At 41.6% G+C, this 15,867-nt stretch overlaps 1 protein-coding gene across 3 annotated transcripts in view; it reads left to right on the forward strand.

The window, feature by feature from the left end:
* The window catches only part of TMEM108 (transmembrane protein 108), a 417,094-nt gene that overhangs the window by 169,760 nt on the left and 231,467 nt on the right, over nt 1–15,867 (forward strand). Inside the window, exon 1 of one of the 3 annotated variants that reach the window (XM_061167610.1) lies at nt 14,432–14,549. The exons of the other annotated variants lie outside the window; for them this stretch is intronic. The gene's annotated coding sequence lies outside the window, so the exon portion shown is untranslated. Of the gene's footprint in view, nt 1–14,431; nt 14,550–15,867 lie in introns of those variants that run through there. 3 annotated transcript variants of the gene reach the window in all.

Genomic DNA, 15,867 nt, shown 5'->3' on the forward strand with positions numbered 1-15,867 from the left:
ATTCCATTCAGTTACTATACTTTTTCTGAAAAAGCCTACCTCTTAAATGAGCCAAGCATAATTCACTTACTATCCAGTTTATGAGGACTCAACATTTAGAAAACAGTTTAAAGAAATACAAATGGATAAATTCTCACAATTATCTGATAGAGAAGCAGTAGTTTCCTCATTTACCTACTTTAATGTCTTAATTACCACTTTGCATGTCAGAAGTCCCCATGACTTGTGCATACCTAGACACTTGCTGCCGAAGATTTCCTGCAGACTCTGATGGTGATAAAAATGATGGTGAAAGTATTAGTAGCTGAGTGGTATCCAGCTCTTTGCAACCCCATGGACTGTAGCCTATCAGGCTCCTCTGTCCATGGAATTCTCCAGGCAAGAATACTGGAGTGGGTTGTCATTCCATTCTCCAGGAGATCCTCCCGACCCAGGGATCGAACCTGGATCTCCCTTATTGCAGACAGATTCTTTACCGTCTGAGCCACCCGGGGAGCCCCTAAAGATGATGGTAGTCAGCACCTAATAGTGTTCACTGTGCACCAGGCACTGCTCTAAGTGTTTTTCATTTAAGCCTCACTAGCAACCCTATTGGAGAGGGCAATGGCACCCTGCTCCAGTACTGTTGCCTGGAAAATCCCATGGACAGAGGAGCTTGGTAGGCTACAGTCCATGGGGTCGCTAGGAGTTGGACACAATTGAGCGACTTCACTTTCATGCACTGGAGAAGGAAATGGCAACCCACTCCAGTATTCTTGCCTGGAGAATCCCAGGGACAGGGGAGCCTGGTGGGCTGCCGTCTATGGGGTCACACAGAGTCGGACACGACTGAAGTGACTAAGCAGCAGCAGCAGCGGCGACCCTATGAGATACAATTATCCTCATTTGCCCATTTTACATATGAGGAAACTGAGGCCTGGACGGTTCAAAAAATCTCTCAAGGGCATGTGGCTTAGAAATCGCAGAACCAAGGTTGGCCCTGGGTGATCTGGCTCCAGAATCTGGCTTGTAAACATTAACTTTTCCTGCTCTTTATTATAGAAATTATTAAATATGTACTGTTTACTGGGCTAGAATTCATGAAGTTATTGCAAGTAATGTTGGAGAACAGCTTGAGTCACGTGAAGAGCATTAACAAATGAGGAGCTGGTAGGACTGGGCAACCATGATGCAGTTGGTATTTCCAAAGAGAATCATTTGGCTAACAAAGGAAAGAAAATGAAGCCCTAAAATAGATTTTGAAAAATTGCTTTCATTATATTTGTTCTGTGAGCATCTTGTGTGAAGTAAAGAATGTCGTATGATACTATTGGGCCATTCTGGCTGCAAAACACTCCCCAAAACAGTCAATTTATTCAAAGAATGTGTTCTTTTTCCAGTTGTTTTCACATAAAGACAATCTGTACTAAAGTGTATGCTTAAAAGTTGTCTTCAGGACAGTAGGCAGTTATAGGAAGTTGATGGTGCCAAGTGCCAGTAAAGGTTTAAAGGAGTCTCATCGGTGCTCAGCTGTCCAGAAAAGAAGAGCCTGGTTGGCCATACCTCTGCTCCATCACCCCAGATTTCTTTATTTTTCTTTTATTACAAGGAAAGAGAGAGCCCTTCCAGCAGCTATTCAGGGGAGACATTGTTTCTTACCACTGCTCTGAACTTGGAAAGCATGCACATGCATGTTTAATTTCAACCTAGTTGATGGCTTCCTTCCTTAGTTCTGTGCCTTTTGAGGCAAAATCTCTGTTCTTTCTAAATACCAAATACTTAAGATCACTTCCTCATCACAGAAGTTGCCCCTCCCACAGCCTGGACTCAGTCAAAGATTGTCCTCTAATGAAGAGACCTCATTGCAGAGAGAGAAACATTTTGAGGCTTGTTTATGTAGAATATATAAAAGTTTTCAAGGAGTGATTTTGTTCCAAGAAAAGTTAAGATTTTAGCAGATTCAATCCAGAAGCACAAATTTCAGCTAAACAGAGGATTTAGTTTGTTAAAAGCTTAAGCAGTAAGCTTTTGCCTCTGAACCCCCAGTCTACCAAACCTAGTACTCCATCTGGTAGATCTCGCCCTGTCTAGGCAACCCCAGTTGGCTTTGATCTTCCATCATTTATCTGTCACATGTGTCAGCATCTAATAGTTTCTGCGTGTGCTTGACTGCTGGCTTTTTATTCCAGTTTTAATGGAAGCAGATTCCTTTCTTCCCGCAGTGGTAGATAATTAACCACACTGCATTGAGGGCAGGAAAGGTTAACTTTTCTTTTCAGGACTGATAGTCCTAAGCAGAATATAAAAGGTTAGATTTTGCTTTTATCTAGGAAAAGGCATAGATTGGAGTCTCCCCAGAGAGCTTATGAGAGTGGGCTCTTTAAAAGACCTGCTGGGGGTCAAGCTTTGGGGAGAAGAGCCTGAGATTTCCACATGGATTTACAACTGGGCACATCTGAGCATTAGCAGACCATGAGAAGGGAAACCTGGGAACCCCATGGTCATTAGATAATGGCGTGATCTTTATGATGTGGTCTTTATTTCTGCTACTTTGAAGTTTCATGATAATGCATTTCTTTCCATATTTTAATAGTCTTTTAATATGCCTTCTGCCTTTATTCACCTATGTGTGTGGGAGAAGCTACTTCAGCCAGCAAACCTCATTACTGTCTTGTCTGGAAGCATAGGGCCCAGCTGGAGGTATGCTGATACACCTGTCCTTTCAGTGAAGGTTTCTGGAGTCCAGGGAGGATTGTTGTTTTTTGTTGTTTAGTCACTCAGTCATGTCCAACTCTTTGCAACCCCATGGACTGTAGCCTACCAGGCTCCTCTCTCCATGGGATTTCCTAGGCAAGAATTCTGGAGTGGGTCGCCACTTCCTTCTCCAGGGGGTCTTCCTGAGCCGGGGATTCTGTGTCTCCTGCATTCACAGGCAGATTCTTTTACCACTGAGCCACCAGAGAGCCCCCCCTGCCCCCCGCCCAGGGAGGATACCTCTTATGAAATGAAATCTAAACCAAATAGGCCTGATAAGAAGGTGTTTCTGTAGGAGGTGCACCTGTCTGAGCTGTGGCCTCTCTGGCCCCAGTGTACTGACTGTAGTGTTCAGTCCAGACATCTATGCACAGCAATAGCAGGTGTTAATCCATAGCTAGAGGTAGAGGAGACTTTATAATAATAACAAAAGTATTAGTTGGCAGTGTTTGAACCCTCACATTGGAATTATATAAACAAAAACAAATGTTTATGTGTTCACAGATGTTAAACCAATGCATCTTCCCCCTCCTTCCCTTAGAGTCTGTCTCATTACAGCTCATCATTTGTAAGGCACATTGAGCTTATGGCCTTGGTGCAGGAGACTGGCAGGATGCTGAGCTTGAGAGCAGGCAGTGAGGAGTGAGAAGTCCCACCAAATTCCTCTACCTGATTCTTAGCTAAATGAAAACCCAGTTCACAGGGTTCGCCCAGTGTGGAGACTGGAGTCAGGAAACAAAAAAGATGATATAGGAGAAATAAAAGGCCTGCTGCTGTCCTGGCCAAGGTAAGAATGAAGCATTCAGGGAAGTGCCCGGGATTCTATCCCAGTGCTCCTGTTGGGACTGGGGAGCAGAAAGGAGCACAGTGCAGATGCCTCCCAAACCACTATGGAGCAGTTCAGTCCCTGAACACCAAGGATGCTCAGGTGAGAACCAGAAGCATCGCAGCAGATGTACGGTGGACTTGCAGCCCAGGGCCATGTGGTGCTGGGGCTGCAGCCAGCTGCAGCAAAGCTAAATAAACAATGGGGAAATGGCCAGATCTGGCTGGGAGCATTGCTGGAGGTAAAAGAAGGGGACAGCCTCATACTTTACTATCAGAGGCCAGAGGGGCACATGTGACCGGGAAACAAGCTCATTACTACGGACCAGTGGGTGCCAGGCAGTGCACACGTCAGGACTAGTACAAGGCTTGTGACACTGGGAGGGCCAGTTCTATTACAAGAGAAGGGGAAGCTATCAGAGAAGCTGAATGTTTTCTAAAAGAACTTTTCAGATTTTTGTATTGGACTAAGTTTTAAGCTTGACTGGGCATTCAGTTACAATAGAAGATATTACATCAGACATGATCAAAACTAATTTTTTACTAAGTGGTTAAAAGAGAGAATCATAAAAAAAATCATAAAAAAATACAGATATCTTTTAATGGTGACCTAAGACCTTTTCTTAGAGTCCTGCTGCTTATTTCTGGCATAAACCACCCCCGGAATGCTTTGTCTACAGTTTGTAGTTATATTTTCTTTATTGTGTCAATTACTCTTTGACTTTTGCAGTGAAATGTGAGCATAGAATCTTTGAGTTTTTACAGGTAAAATATTTTACAGTTGCCTTGACACCTAATTGAAAGCATCGTTAGAGGAAACTTGTATCAATTAAGTCTATTCAAAGCACTTGATTTAGTTTGCATACAGACAGCTTTCTCTTCAGTCCCTTTTTTCTCCTCTCACAGTGTGTTATGCAACTATGTTACTAGTCACTATGTTACTAGTTACTAGGTAACTAACATAACACATAAACTGGACATAAGCATATTTGGAGACACAACCTATTCTTGAAAGCAAACAATGTGGAGACACCCCAGAAACCTGTTACCTGTAAGTTCTTAGTGTTGCAGGGGAATCAGTCAGTGTGACATGGAGTGGAATGGAGAGTACTGGTTCATTTGCAGGTCAGTTAACTAAGGGTTGTTTAAGAGTGTAAATAGCATAACATTTTGTCTCTATAACATTTTCAAAGTTGTATTCTCCCCTGCACTTCCAAGTTGCGGGCAGTGTAGGTTACACTTTGAAAGTCCACTGCATACATTCTGTGATAAATTAACCAAACCATAAATGTATGTAGCTAGTTTATAAAAGGATAATCATGTAACACTCATTTTTTTCCTGCTGATTCTTTTCCATGATGTTCTTGACTCCATGATAGTAAAAACCAATATTGAGAAGGAAATGGCCGGTATTCTTCCCTGGGAAATCTAATGGACAGAGGAGACTGGCAGGCTACAATCCATGGGATGGCAAAAGAGTTGGACACAACTTAGTGACTAAATAACAACAACAAATAAGGTTTTTCTTTATTGCCTATAAAATTTATTCTATTAGGTTGACACAAATGTACTTGGGGATTCATACTGTGAATTTTAAATCATTATAACTAGGCTCAAACACATCTTTATCTGTCAAAATAGGAACCATTACAGTCAACACATTTTTGCCAATGAGAAATAAATTTGTTTATTCCTGTAGTGTAAAAATCTGTACCTCAGGATTCTGTGAACTCTTGGAAAGCATTTTCTGCCTCCTGCTGGTTGTGAAAGCATTTTCCCTGCAAAAAGTTTTCAAGGTACTTGAAAAAGCAATAGTTGTTTGGCGAGAGGTCAGGTGAACATGGTGAATGAGACAAAACTTTTTAGCCCAATTGATTCAACTTTTGAAGTGTTAGTTGTGTGACGTGTGGTCAGGCAATGTCTTGGAGAAGAATTGGGCCCTTTCTGTTGATCATTGCCAGCTGTAGGCATTGCATTTCTTGGTGTGTCTCATTGATTTGCTGAACATACTTCTCAGATGTAATGGTTTCGCCAGAATTCAGAAAGCTGTAGTGGATCATACGGATAGCAAACCACCAAACAACAACCTTGACCCTTTTTGGGTGGGAGTTTGGCTTTGGGAAGTGCTTTGACCTTCTTCTTGGTCTAACCACTAAGCTGGTCATCACTGTTTGTCATATAAAAAACACTTTTTGTCATATGTCACCATCTGATTGAGAAATGGTTCATTGTTGTTTCATAGAATAAGAGAAGAAGACCCTTCAAAATGACAGTTTTTTGGAATTTTGGTCGGCTCATGAGGCACACACTTATCGAGCTTTTTCACCTTTCTGATTTGCTTCAAATGCCAAATGACCATAGAATGGCTGATGTTGAGTTCTTCAGCAACTTCTCCTATAGTTATAAGAGGATCAGCTTCAATAATGCTCTCAGTTGGTCATTGCCAACTTCTGATAGCTGGCCACTGTGCTCCTCATCTTCAAATCTCTTGTCTCCATTGCAAAACTCAAACCATCACTGCCTGTATGTTCATTAGCAGTTTCTGAGTTAAATGTGTTGTTGATGTTAGGAGTTGTCTCCACTGCTTTACCACCCATTTTGAACTCAAATAAGAAAATTGCTCAAATTAGCTTTTTGTCTAACATTTCCATAGTCTAAAATAAATATGAAATGCACAGCAAGTAACAAGTAATTAGAAAAAAAAAGGCAAGAAATGTGCATTAAAATGATGTATAACATAACCATGTTTATTTAAGAATGTATTGCAATATCAAATGGCAAACTTCAACAATGCCAAACCTCAGTTACTTTTGTACCAACCTAATAGTTTCTGCTTAGCCACCTCATCTAAGGTTTCCTCAAATATGATCTTCATAGTTGTATTTGGAAGGAAGTTTACTTCCTGCCGGAAATTCTCCAGAATTACAGCTTCCTGATCTAACACTTAATTCAAGTTTGACTTGGCTTTGTTGCCCTGACTCTGTGTCTTTCTCTGCTCTATATCCTCTCTCAATGCGACGGCCTCATTAACTCTGACTACAGACTGAATAGGAGAGGATATTCTCAGCTGCTTTTGGTTGGAAAAGTAACTTCCTGTTTGAGGGTCCAAGCTATTGTCCAAACTCAGTCTCTGTTCACTGGTGCCAAATAGAAACGTAGAGACAGAGTTGGATGAAGTAGAAATGAGTAGCTTTATTGCTTCATCAGGCAAAGTGGGGTACAGTGGGCTAATGCCCTCAAGACTGTGTGACCCACCCTGAAGGTGTAGTGAGGAATTTTATAGGTTCAAGGAGCAGGGCATGATCAGCTCATGGATAGTTCTTGGATTGGCTGGCATCAAGGTGAAGTTTCAAGCATGAACAACTTTCTTGTTTGAACCAGTCTAGGGTCTGTGTTCTTGTGGTCAGCAGTTTTCATCTGGAGGGGATCTGCTTCCTATAAGCACAACTTAGGAATGTGTGTCAAGTGCTTATCTATATCTTTCTAGGAACTGGGAGTTCAGTGATTCTGCTATGTGGCAGAATTATAGTCTAAATAATTACCAGTTCCCTAGGCCAACAGTTATTCTTTGTTTCCACATCTTCACGTTTACCAATCCTCAACTCTTGAGTCAGCCCTTTACTTCAAAAGACAAGGACACAGGGCCTTGTACACAGTTTCAAAGCTAGAAACATTTCTTCCCGTGCATTGAATGGACATGTGGGTACTTTCTGCTTAACTCTTACATTTCACTCTGCCCTTCACCCTGCCTGCATTTCTCCCTGTCTCCAAAGGGGCGCCTGATTAACTGTTTCATGGCCAGTGCCAGGCAGGTTTCTCTTGTCCCTGCTCAGGCACTATTTCCTGTGCAGTGGTCTAAGGCCCCCTGAGCCTGGAGTAGAGCAGGTTAAAGGGAGAGTTGGCGAGCTCTTCCTTGGCATCGTGCCTGAGTGTGTGCACCACTTCTTGTTTGTAGAGCTAGAGATCCTACAGGTGAATTCCCAGCTGTGAATCAGGGGCCAGAATTTCAGCAAGTGCTCAGCAATTTCTCCAGCTATAGGAAAATTCTCACCCAAGAGTGAGCAGGTGCCTCGCTGCCTCTGGCCAATGAACTGAGGGCCTTCCCAGTCTGTCAGAGGATGCAGTCTCCAGAGTGGGGTTGACATCCTTCTCCGGTTGGAGAGTCTACAGTAATATCCATTTTTTGGGTTTCATTTGTTACTCTTTTCTCTAGAGCCAATACTGTCCAATCTATTAGGAACTGTTTAGGTTGCTTCACACTGTTGGTAACTATTTCTGATCCATTTGTGGCACATTTTTGAAATGTACTTTCAAAACATTGGAAGTGGGTGTTAGTTAGCTCTCCTCAAACTGATTGAGTTGATATTATTGTCCTGTTTCTGCTATTAACACAGCTCATAATTTATTTCTTACTGTCCTAGCTCTGATCCATGCCTGCAAAGCCATGTTGTGTAAAATAAGTTTTAAAAGCATCAACTGCAATGCTGGGGTCAATTTTTCATACTCTGAAAAGGTTTAGGAATCAAAACCCAGTTGAAAACTTAGTCTGTCCTGTTTGTGAGTAGAAATAGAAATGTCAGTCAAGATATTGTGACAAATCTCTGGGAAATGTGTCATCCATTGATTGGTGCAGTTATCCCTGGAAACAGCATGTAAAGAAATAAGTCTTCTCAATCCAAATTTCCTTTGATAAAACCTTGGCAACAAGGTTGGCAACAGCTTTTGTAATCCTAGGTTTCAAGTCTTTAAGAATAATTTTGCTGGATGATGCGTGCTTTGAGGATATAATATTTTAAATATCATCATCCTGCTTCCAGGCATCTGAGATTTTAATGTGCAAATTGGTATATCATTTTTCCTTTCTCTCTCTGTGTGTGTATGTGTATCATGTCATATCAAGTCAATCAGTCATATCAGAGAAACAGACCTTGGACAAGTCGGTTAGCCCTTCTGGGCTGTATCCTCACAGTGCAGGGTGAAGGAATTGCACTATGTTTTTATTTTAGACATTCTATTTTTATAACATGTTTTTACTTTAATGGGAAAGTACCTTGTGATCACATGCTTATGTATGTCCTCCATGTACAGATAACATATATTAAGGTTTTATCTCTGAGAGCCTGGACTGATATGATTCACATATATACAAGGACTGTTCTCTTAGCTTTTGTCTCACATTTTAATATATGTGAACTGAGAGGAAGGGGTTAAAAAAAAGACTAAAATATTTTTTGACTAAATATTAGATCCACCCCAAACCAGTCTTCACCAGTCAACCTGTGTTCGAAGCCATATAATAGAATAGTGCTACATGGGGCTACTGTAGGGATGAGAGATTGGTGGGGCGGGGGGGGGGTGGCACGGGGGGAGGAATTCTGGGCCTGGGTCTCCCAAAGCAGGACTAACTTATTCACAGGCAGGAGTAGTCTTGAGTGTGGTCTCATAGGAAAACATGGGTTTCCCAGCAATTTCCTATCTACATTCAGGGGAGGGCTCTATAACGTTAAATTTTGCATCTATCAGGGTGCTGACCTCTGGAAAATGAAAAAGATAGGAACAAATAATCAATGGACTTTAGAAAAAGTCTGGTGTCTCTTGTGCCATTTCTTCCTCAGAGCTGTTAAAGTCTGTCTTTTGGACTTAATTCTCTCTTAATTGTCTAACGTGCTAAGATGAGCACCATGGCTAGTCCTCTCCTCCTTTCTCGATTCTCACACCCCATTAAGATTGAAGCTAATTTGTCACATTGACACTGAGGAATGTTATTATTCAAAGCTGAATTTAAAAGGGAATTTATACAGAACAAAACCAATAAGCCAAGCAGCCTTGACATTTAATTTTCTTGGAAACCTTCCTCATCAAACCAGGAAAGTCTGCACACTACACGTTTGCAAAATGAAAAGTGGTGTTGGAGGAGGATAATCTCCCCATGGAAATGATGAGTGAATAATTGGAAAGATATTGGATGGTATAAATGGCCCTATCTCCTTCCCTCCTCCTCCCTGTCCCTGCCCTGAGTTGACATTTGTGAACTCCAGCTTCTGGAGCTATTTGTATTATTCCTTTTTTCATGGACATGGAGAGTTTGGGAAAGTAACAAGGACGAGGAACTTTATATTTGTTTTTGGCTATCAGTTCTAGGTTTGCACTAAATATCAAGATTTCTTCTTGGTCCTCAAGTTCAGAGGATCAATGAAGAGTGTCCATCTATCAAGAGTTGCCTCAAAATTCTAATATGGATTATTTAAGATTCATTCAGGACACTGAACTAGGTGGTCTAAACATATAAGAGGAACCATGTTTCAGGATCCACTTACTGCCTTTTTTAATCCAGGTAGGTAATACTGATTGCATTAACAAAAAACCCCAAATCTCAGTGTTTTGACATAAAAATTTATCACTCACATCCTGATCCAGTGTAGATGGCAGGAGTTGGGGTGAAGAAGGACCCTTAGCTCCATTTGTGTGCTAAGTCGCTTCAGTCGTACCCAACTCTTTGCAACCATATGGATTGTAGCCCACCAGGCTCCTCTGTCTATGAGATTCCCCAGGCAAGAATGCTAAAGTAGGGTGCCATTTCCTCCTCCAGGGGATCTTCCCGACCCAGGGATTGAACCTGCATTGCTCATGTCTCCTGTGTTGGCAAGTGGGTTCTTTACCGCTAGCACCACCTTGGAAGCCCCTGTTCCATTTAGGGACCTAGAATTTCTCTATAATGCAAGTCTACCTTCTTCTCAGATTCAGCATCCGTTTCCTGCATTCTCTGCATCTACCTGGCAACTAAGTGAGAAAGAGAGTAGAGGATCATGCAGTTTAGACAAAAGTGGGTCTGTATCCAGGCCATGGACTAGAACTTCTTGGCTACATGGTCCTACCTAACTGCAGGCAAGCTTTGAAAATGCAGTTGAGCCTGTGACCTGCAGGAGGAAGAAGCAAGTTTGGTGAACCCATAGCACTGACTCCACCTTGGTTTCCTTTCCTTTTGTACCCCTACCTGTGCACACTATCCTAGTCCTAGGGTGTTATGTGTAATTGTGTAATGACACCAGGGCACCTAAATAGACAGATCTAGTGGTTAGGAATATATCCATTTGACCCCATTTTATTCCATTTACTTTTCTCTGGAAGGAGAAGACTGTTATACATAGAGGCTTTTTCTCCTGTCAGGAGTAAGCATGTATAAATAGAGACCCTGCTTGAATCACCATATTTTTTAAGTGGAGTGGCTGCTGACTTTTGATATGCATACATGGAAAGTAAGAGGAGATATCATCCATCTATCTTTATATTAGGAAAATCTTTAAAAGATTGTTCCTTTCTACCAAAGTGTTCCTCTGAGGGAAGGAAGAAAACATAGAACTTCAAGATGGCCAAACGATTAAAAGAAAAACAAAGCCAGAGAGATTTCATATTAAATGATAATGGAATGGTGTAACACCAAGATATCTAGCAGCAGAAGATTACATGATTACAAGTTTAAGACATAGTGTTCTAGGGAGATTAATTTACACCCTTTAAACTTATTCCAAAATTCAAGGTCTAAGAGATTCTCAACTCAAGTTGGTTCTTGATTAAGAAGCAGTTCAGACATCTGAAGGACTTACTAGATGGGACCCAAAGCACTAGAGAAACATTTGACAAGGAACAGATAGAAATCAGGAACTGGCCTGTATACTCTGACTTTTAGTGAATCCTTCAGCAGGGCATGGTGAAGGGGTTTTATTTGAGCATCCTGGATTTCACAGGGGAAATTGCTATGCATTGACATTTAAGACCCATCAAATATGGTTCTATGTGCCTTTGCTTAGAAGCCGTTCCCCAAGAGGAATATATGAAAGTACTGTTCCCTTATTGATTATATACAACATCTTCCAGCAAAAGGCCAGCACTGCAAAAAAATCCCATCTCCATGGTAACAGAGATCTCAACTTTTAACTTGATATCACATGGTAAAAACTTGTTTTTTTTTTCTCTAGCCTTAAAGATTGCAGTTTTGTGAATGTGGGGAGTTATCTGTGGAAAAAGGATTTTGCTAGAGCATCTGGCCCAATGGGCTAATGTCCAGGGTGAAGGCCTTTTGAACTTTTAATATGTCGACCCTGATTTTATTTACATCAGGTCGAGAAGTGTTACTTTAACCATGTTAGATATCATTTTCCTACCCAGGAACAATGAACTTTTTAAAAAATGTTCAGGAGATATCTCAACAGTGGAAGAATAAGAAATTTAACTTGTTAAACTTCCCTGAATATTACCAGAACCCCAAAAATGGGGGAGGGAGGAACTAGTTAAATTGACCTCATTGGATGTAACTGCCTTCTTTTCTTGCTAAGTTCTTCTTCTTAAACCTCTGATGACAGTGGAGCCGGTCCTATAAGGGAGGGACACCTGATCACCCTGGTCTAGAAAACTGAGCTTCCCTAGAAGCTGTACAATAGAGAAATCTCCTGCCATCTCTGTTTTAAGGGCTTCCCTGATAACTCAGTAGATAAAGAGTCTGTGTGCAATGCAGGAGACCTCAGTTCAATTCCTGGGTCAGGAAGATCTGCTGAAGAAAGGATAGGCTCAGTTCAGTTCAGTTCAGTCGCTCAGTCGTATCCAACTCTTTGCAACCCCATGGACTGCAGCACACCAGGCTTCCCTGTCCATCACCAGCTTCCAGAGCCTACTCAAACTCATGTCCATCCAGTTGGTGATGCCATCCAACCATCTCATCCTTTGTTGTCTCCTTCTCCTTTTGCCTTCAATCTATCCCAGCATCAGGGTCTTTTCCAGTGAGTCAGGTTTTCACATCAGGTAGCCAAAGGATTGGAGTTTCAGCTTCACCTTCAGTCCTTCCAATGAATATTCAAGACTGATTTCCTTTAGGATGGACTGGTTGGATCTGCTTGCAGTCCAAGGGACTCTCAAGAGTCCTTTCCAACACCACAGTTCAAAAGCATGAATTCTTTGGCACTCAACTTTCTTTATAGTCCAACTCTCACATCCATACATGACTACTGGGAAAACCATAGCTTTGACTAGACAGACCTTTGTTGGCAAAGTAATGTCTCTGCTTTTTAATATGCTGTCTAGGTGGTCATAGCTTTTCTTCCAAGGAGCAAGCATCTTTTAATTTCATGGCTTTAGTCACCATCTGCAGTGATTTTGGAGCCCCAAAATATAAAAAGTCTGTCACTGTTTCCACTGTTTCCCCATCTATCTGCCATGAAGTGATGGGACCAAATGCCATGATCTTAGTTTTCTGAATGTTGAGTTTTAAGCCAACGTTCTCACTCTCCTCTTTCACTTCCATCAAGAGGCTCTTTGGTGGTTCTTCGCTTTATGCCATAAGGGTAGTGTCATTTGCATATCTGAGGTTATTTATATTTCTCCTGGCAATCTTGATTCCATCTTGTGCTTCATCCAGCCCAGCATTTCACATGATGTACTCTGTATATAAGTTAAATAAACAAGGTGACAGTATACAGCCCTGACGTACTCCTTTCCCAATTTGGAACCAGTCTGTTGTTCCATATCCAGTTCCTAACTGCTGCTTCTTGACCTACATACAGACTGCTTAGGAGGTAGGTAAGGTGGTCTGGTATTCCCATCTCTTTCAGAATTTTCCAGTTTGTTGTGATCCGCACAGTCAGAGGCTTTGGCATAGTCAATAAAGCAGAAGTAGATGTTTTTCTGGAACTTTCTTGCATTTTTGATGATCCAGCAGATGTTGGCAATTTGATCTCTGGTTCCTCTGCCTTTTCTAAATCCAGCTTGAACATCTGGAAGTTCACAGTTCACATATTATTGAAGGCTGGCTTGGAGAATTTTGAACATTACTTTGCTAGCATGTGAGATGAGTGCAATTGTGTGCTAGTTTGAACATTCTTTGGCATTGCCGTTCTTTGGGATTAGAATGAAAACTCTCCTTTTCCAGTCTTGTGGCCACTGCTGAGTTCTCCAGATTTGCTGGCATATTGAGTGTAGCACTTTCACAGCATCATCTTTTAAGATTTGAAATAGCTCAACTGGAATTCCATCACCTCCACTAGCTTTGTTTGGACGGGTGCTTTCTTAGGCCCACTTGACTTCACATTCCAGGATGTCTGGCTCTAGGTGAGTGATCACACCATCTTTTTTGTATAGTTCTTCTGTGTATTCTTGCCACCTCTTCTTAATATCTTTTGCTTCTGTTAGGTCCATACCATTTCTGTCCTTATTGTGCCCATCTTTGCATAAAATATTCCCTTGATATCTCTAATTTTTGTGAAGAGATCTCTAGTCTTTCTCATTCTATTGTTTTCCTCTATTTCTTTGCATTGATCACTGAGGAAGGCTTTCTTATCACTCCTTGCTATTCTTTAGAACTCTGCATTCAGATGCTTATATCTTTCCTTTTCTCCTTTGCCTTTAGCTTCTCTTCTTTTCTCAGCTATTTGTAAGGCCACCTCAGACAACCATTTTGCCTTTTTGTATTTCTTTTCTAGGGGATGGTCTTGATCACTGCCAAGATGATCTCTGTTCATTTCCAAGGCAAACCATTCAATATCACAGTAATCCAAGCCTATGCCCCGACCAGTAATGCTGAAGAAGCTGAAGTTGAACAGGTCTATGAAGGCCTATAAGACCTTCTAGAACTAACACCAAAAAAAGATGTTCTTTTTATTATAGGGGACTGGAATGTAAAAGTAGGAAGTCAAGAGATACCTGGAGTAACAGGCAAATTTGGGACTTGGAGTACAAAACGAAGCAGGTCAAATGTTAACAGAGTTTAGCCAAGAGAGTGCAAAACCCTTTTCCAGAAACACAAGAGAAGACTCTACACATGGAAATCACCCGATGGTCAATCCCGAAACCAGATTGGTTATATTCTTTGCAGCCAAAGATGAAGCAGCTCTATACAAAGCAAAAACAAGACCAGGAGCTGACTGTGGCTCAGATCATGAACTCTTTACTGCAAAATTCAGACTTAAATTGAAGAAAGTATGGAAAACCAGTAGACCATTCAGGTATGACCTAAATCAAATCCCTTACAATTATACAGTGGAAGTGACTAATAGATTCAAGAGTTTAGATCTGATAGAGTGCCTGAAGAGCTGTGGACAGAGGTTCGTGATGTTGTACAGGAGGGATAGGGTACCCAACTCCAGTATTCTTGGGCCTCCCTTGTGGCTCAACTGGTAAAGAATATGCCTGCGATGTGGGAGACCTGGTTCAATCCCTGGGTTGGGAAGATGCCCCAGAGAAGGGAAAGGCTACCCACTCCAGTGTTCTGGCCTGGAGAATCCCATGGACTGTACAGTCCATAGGGTCACAAAGAGTCGGGCAGGACTGAGTGACTTTCACTTTCTGTTTTAAGACCTTAATGTGACAGTGAGTCTGGTCAGACAGATCTCTTCAATAAAGAGGCAGGGAGGAGACGGCACAGAGGTACCTGACGTTCCTCGATCACAAGCTCTGTCCCGGACTCTGTGCTGGCTGCTCCCGGCTCTCAGATCAGAGTGTGTGTGGTCCTCCCTGCTCTTGTGAGCAAAGATGAACCTGGGCTCCTGCTGGTTGTCACTGGAGGCAATAACTTCTATATGAGGATCTAAACTAAGGGTTCAGCACAACATTCATTAGCCATTGATGTCAACGTATGATTCCATCAGAGTTGTTGATGGAGCTGGTATGTCAGTTAAATGGTGATTCACTGCAAGGAACAAAAATATCCTAAATATGCCAATCTGGCTCATTTTCACTCTTAATGAATGAAAAACATTAAATCCTTTTTCATTTAGAATTAATTGGAGGAAGCAACAGAATATATTAGTGAGTAGTACCATTGTGAGTAGAATTTGAGAATTGGGATGGGAGTGCAATAAGCAGAGTTTTTATTGTTGTTGTTGTTTTGTTTTGTTTTTTTAAGAAAAATATGGGGCATGAAGAGGCAGAACCAGAGAAGGGAGGCATAGTCCCCAACAGAGCCTTAATAACTAGGTTTTAAATGTGCTAATTTTCTCTTCAACTGTTCACTTTTGTTTAGTGAGCAAACTTTCACCTCTGTTATTATGAAATAGGCCTCTGCTCCTTTGGAGTTGCGAGAGATGTTTTTAAAAGTCATCATGTCTTTCTGGGTAGGCTGATTTGTGCTGTGGTGGCAAACAATCACGGCAGTTTGTTTCTCATTCACATTGTGACGAGGCAACAAGGATGGGCTGCAGCTCTGCTTACTATCCTTTTTACTCTGAGTTCTAGGCTGATGATGTAGCCTCTATCGGTAACATTACCAATTTTGTGGTCAAGAGGAAAGAGGATTCCTTCCCTTTAATCAAACACTGGCTGTTA

Source organism: Dama dama, chromosome 19 (genome assembly GCF_033118175.1).
Source record: "Dama dama isolate Ldn47 chromosome 19, ASM3311817v1, whole genome shotgun sequence".
Lineage (NCBI taxonomy): Eukaryota > Metazoa > Chordata > Mammalia > Artiodactyla > Cervidae > Dama > Dama dama.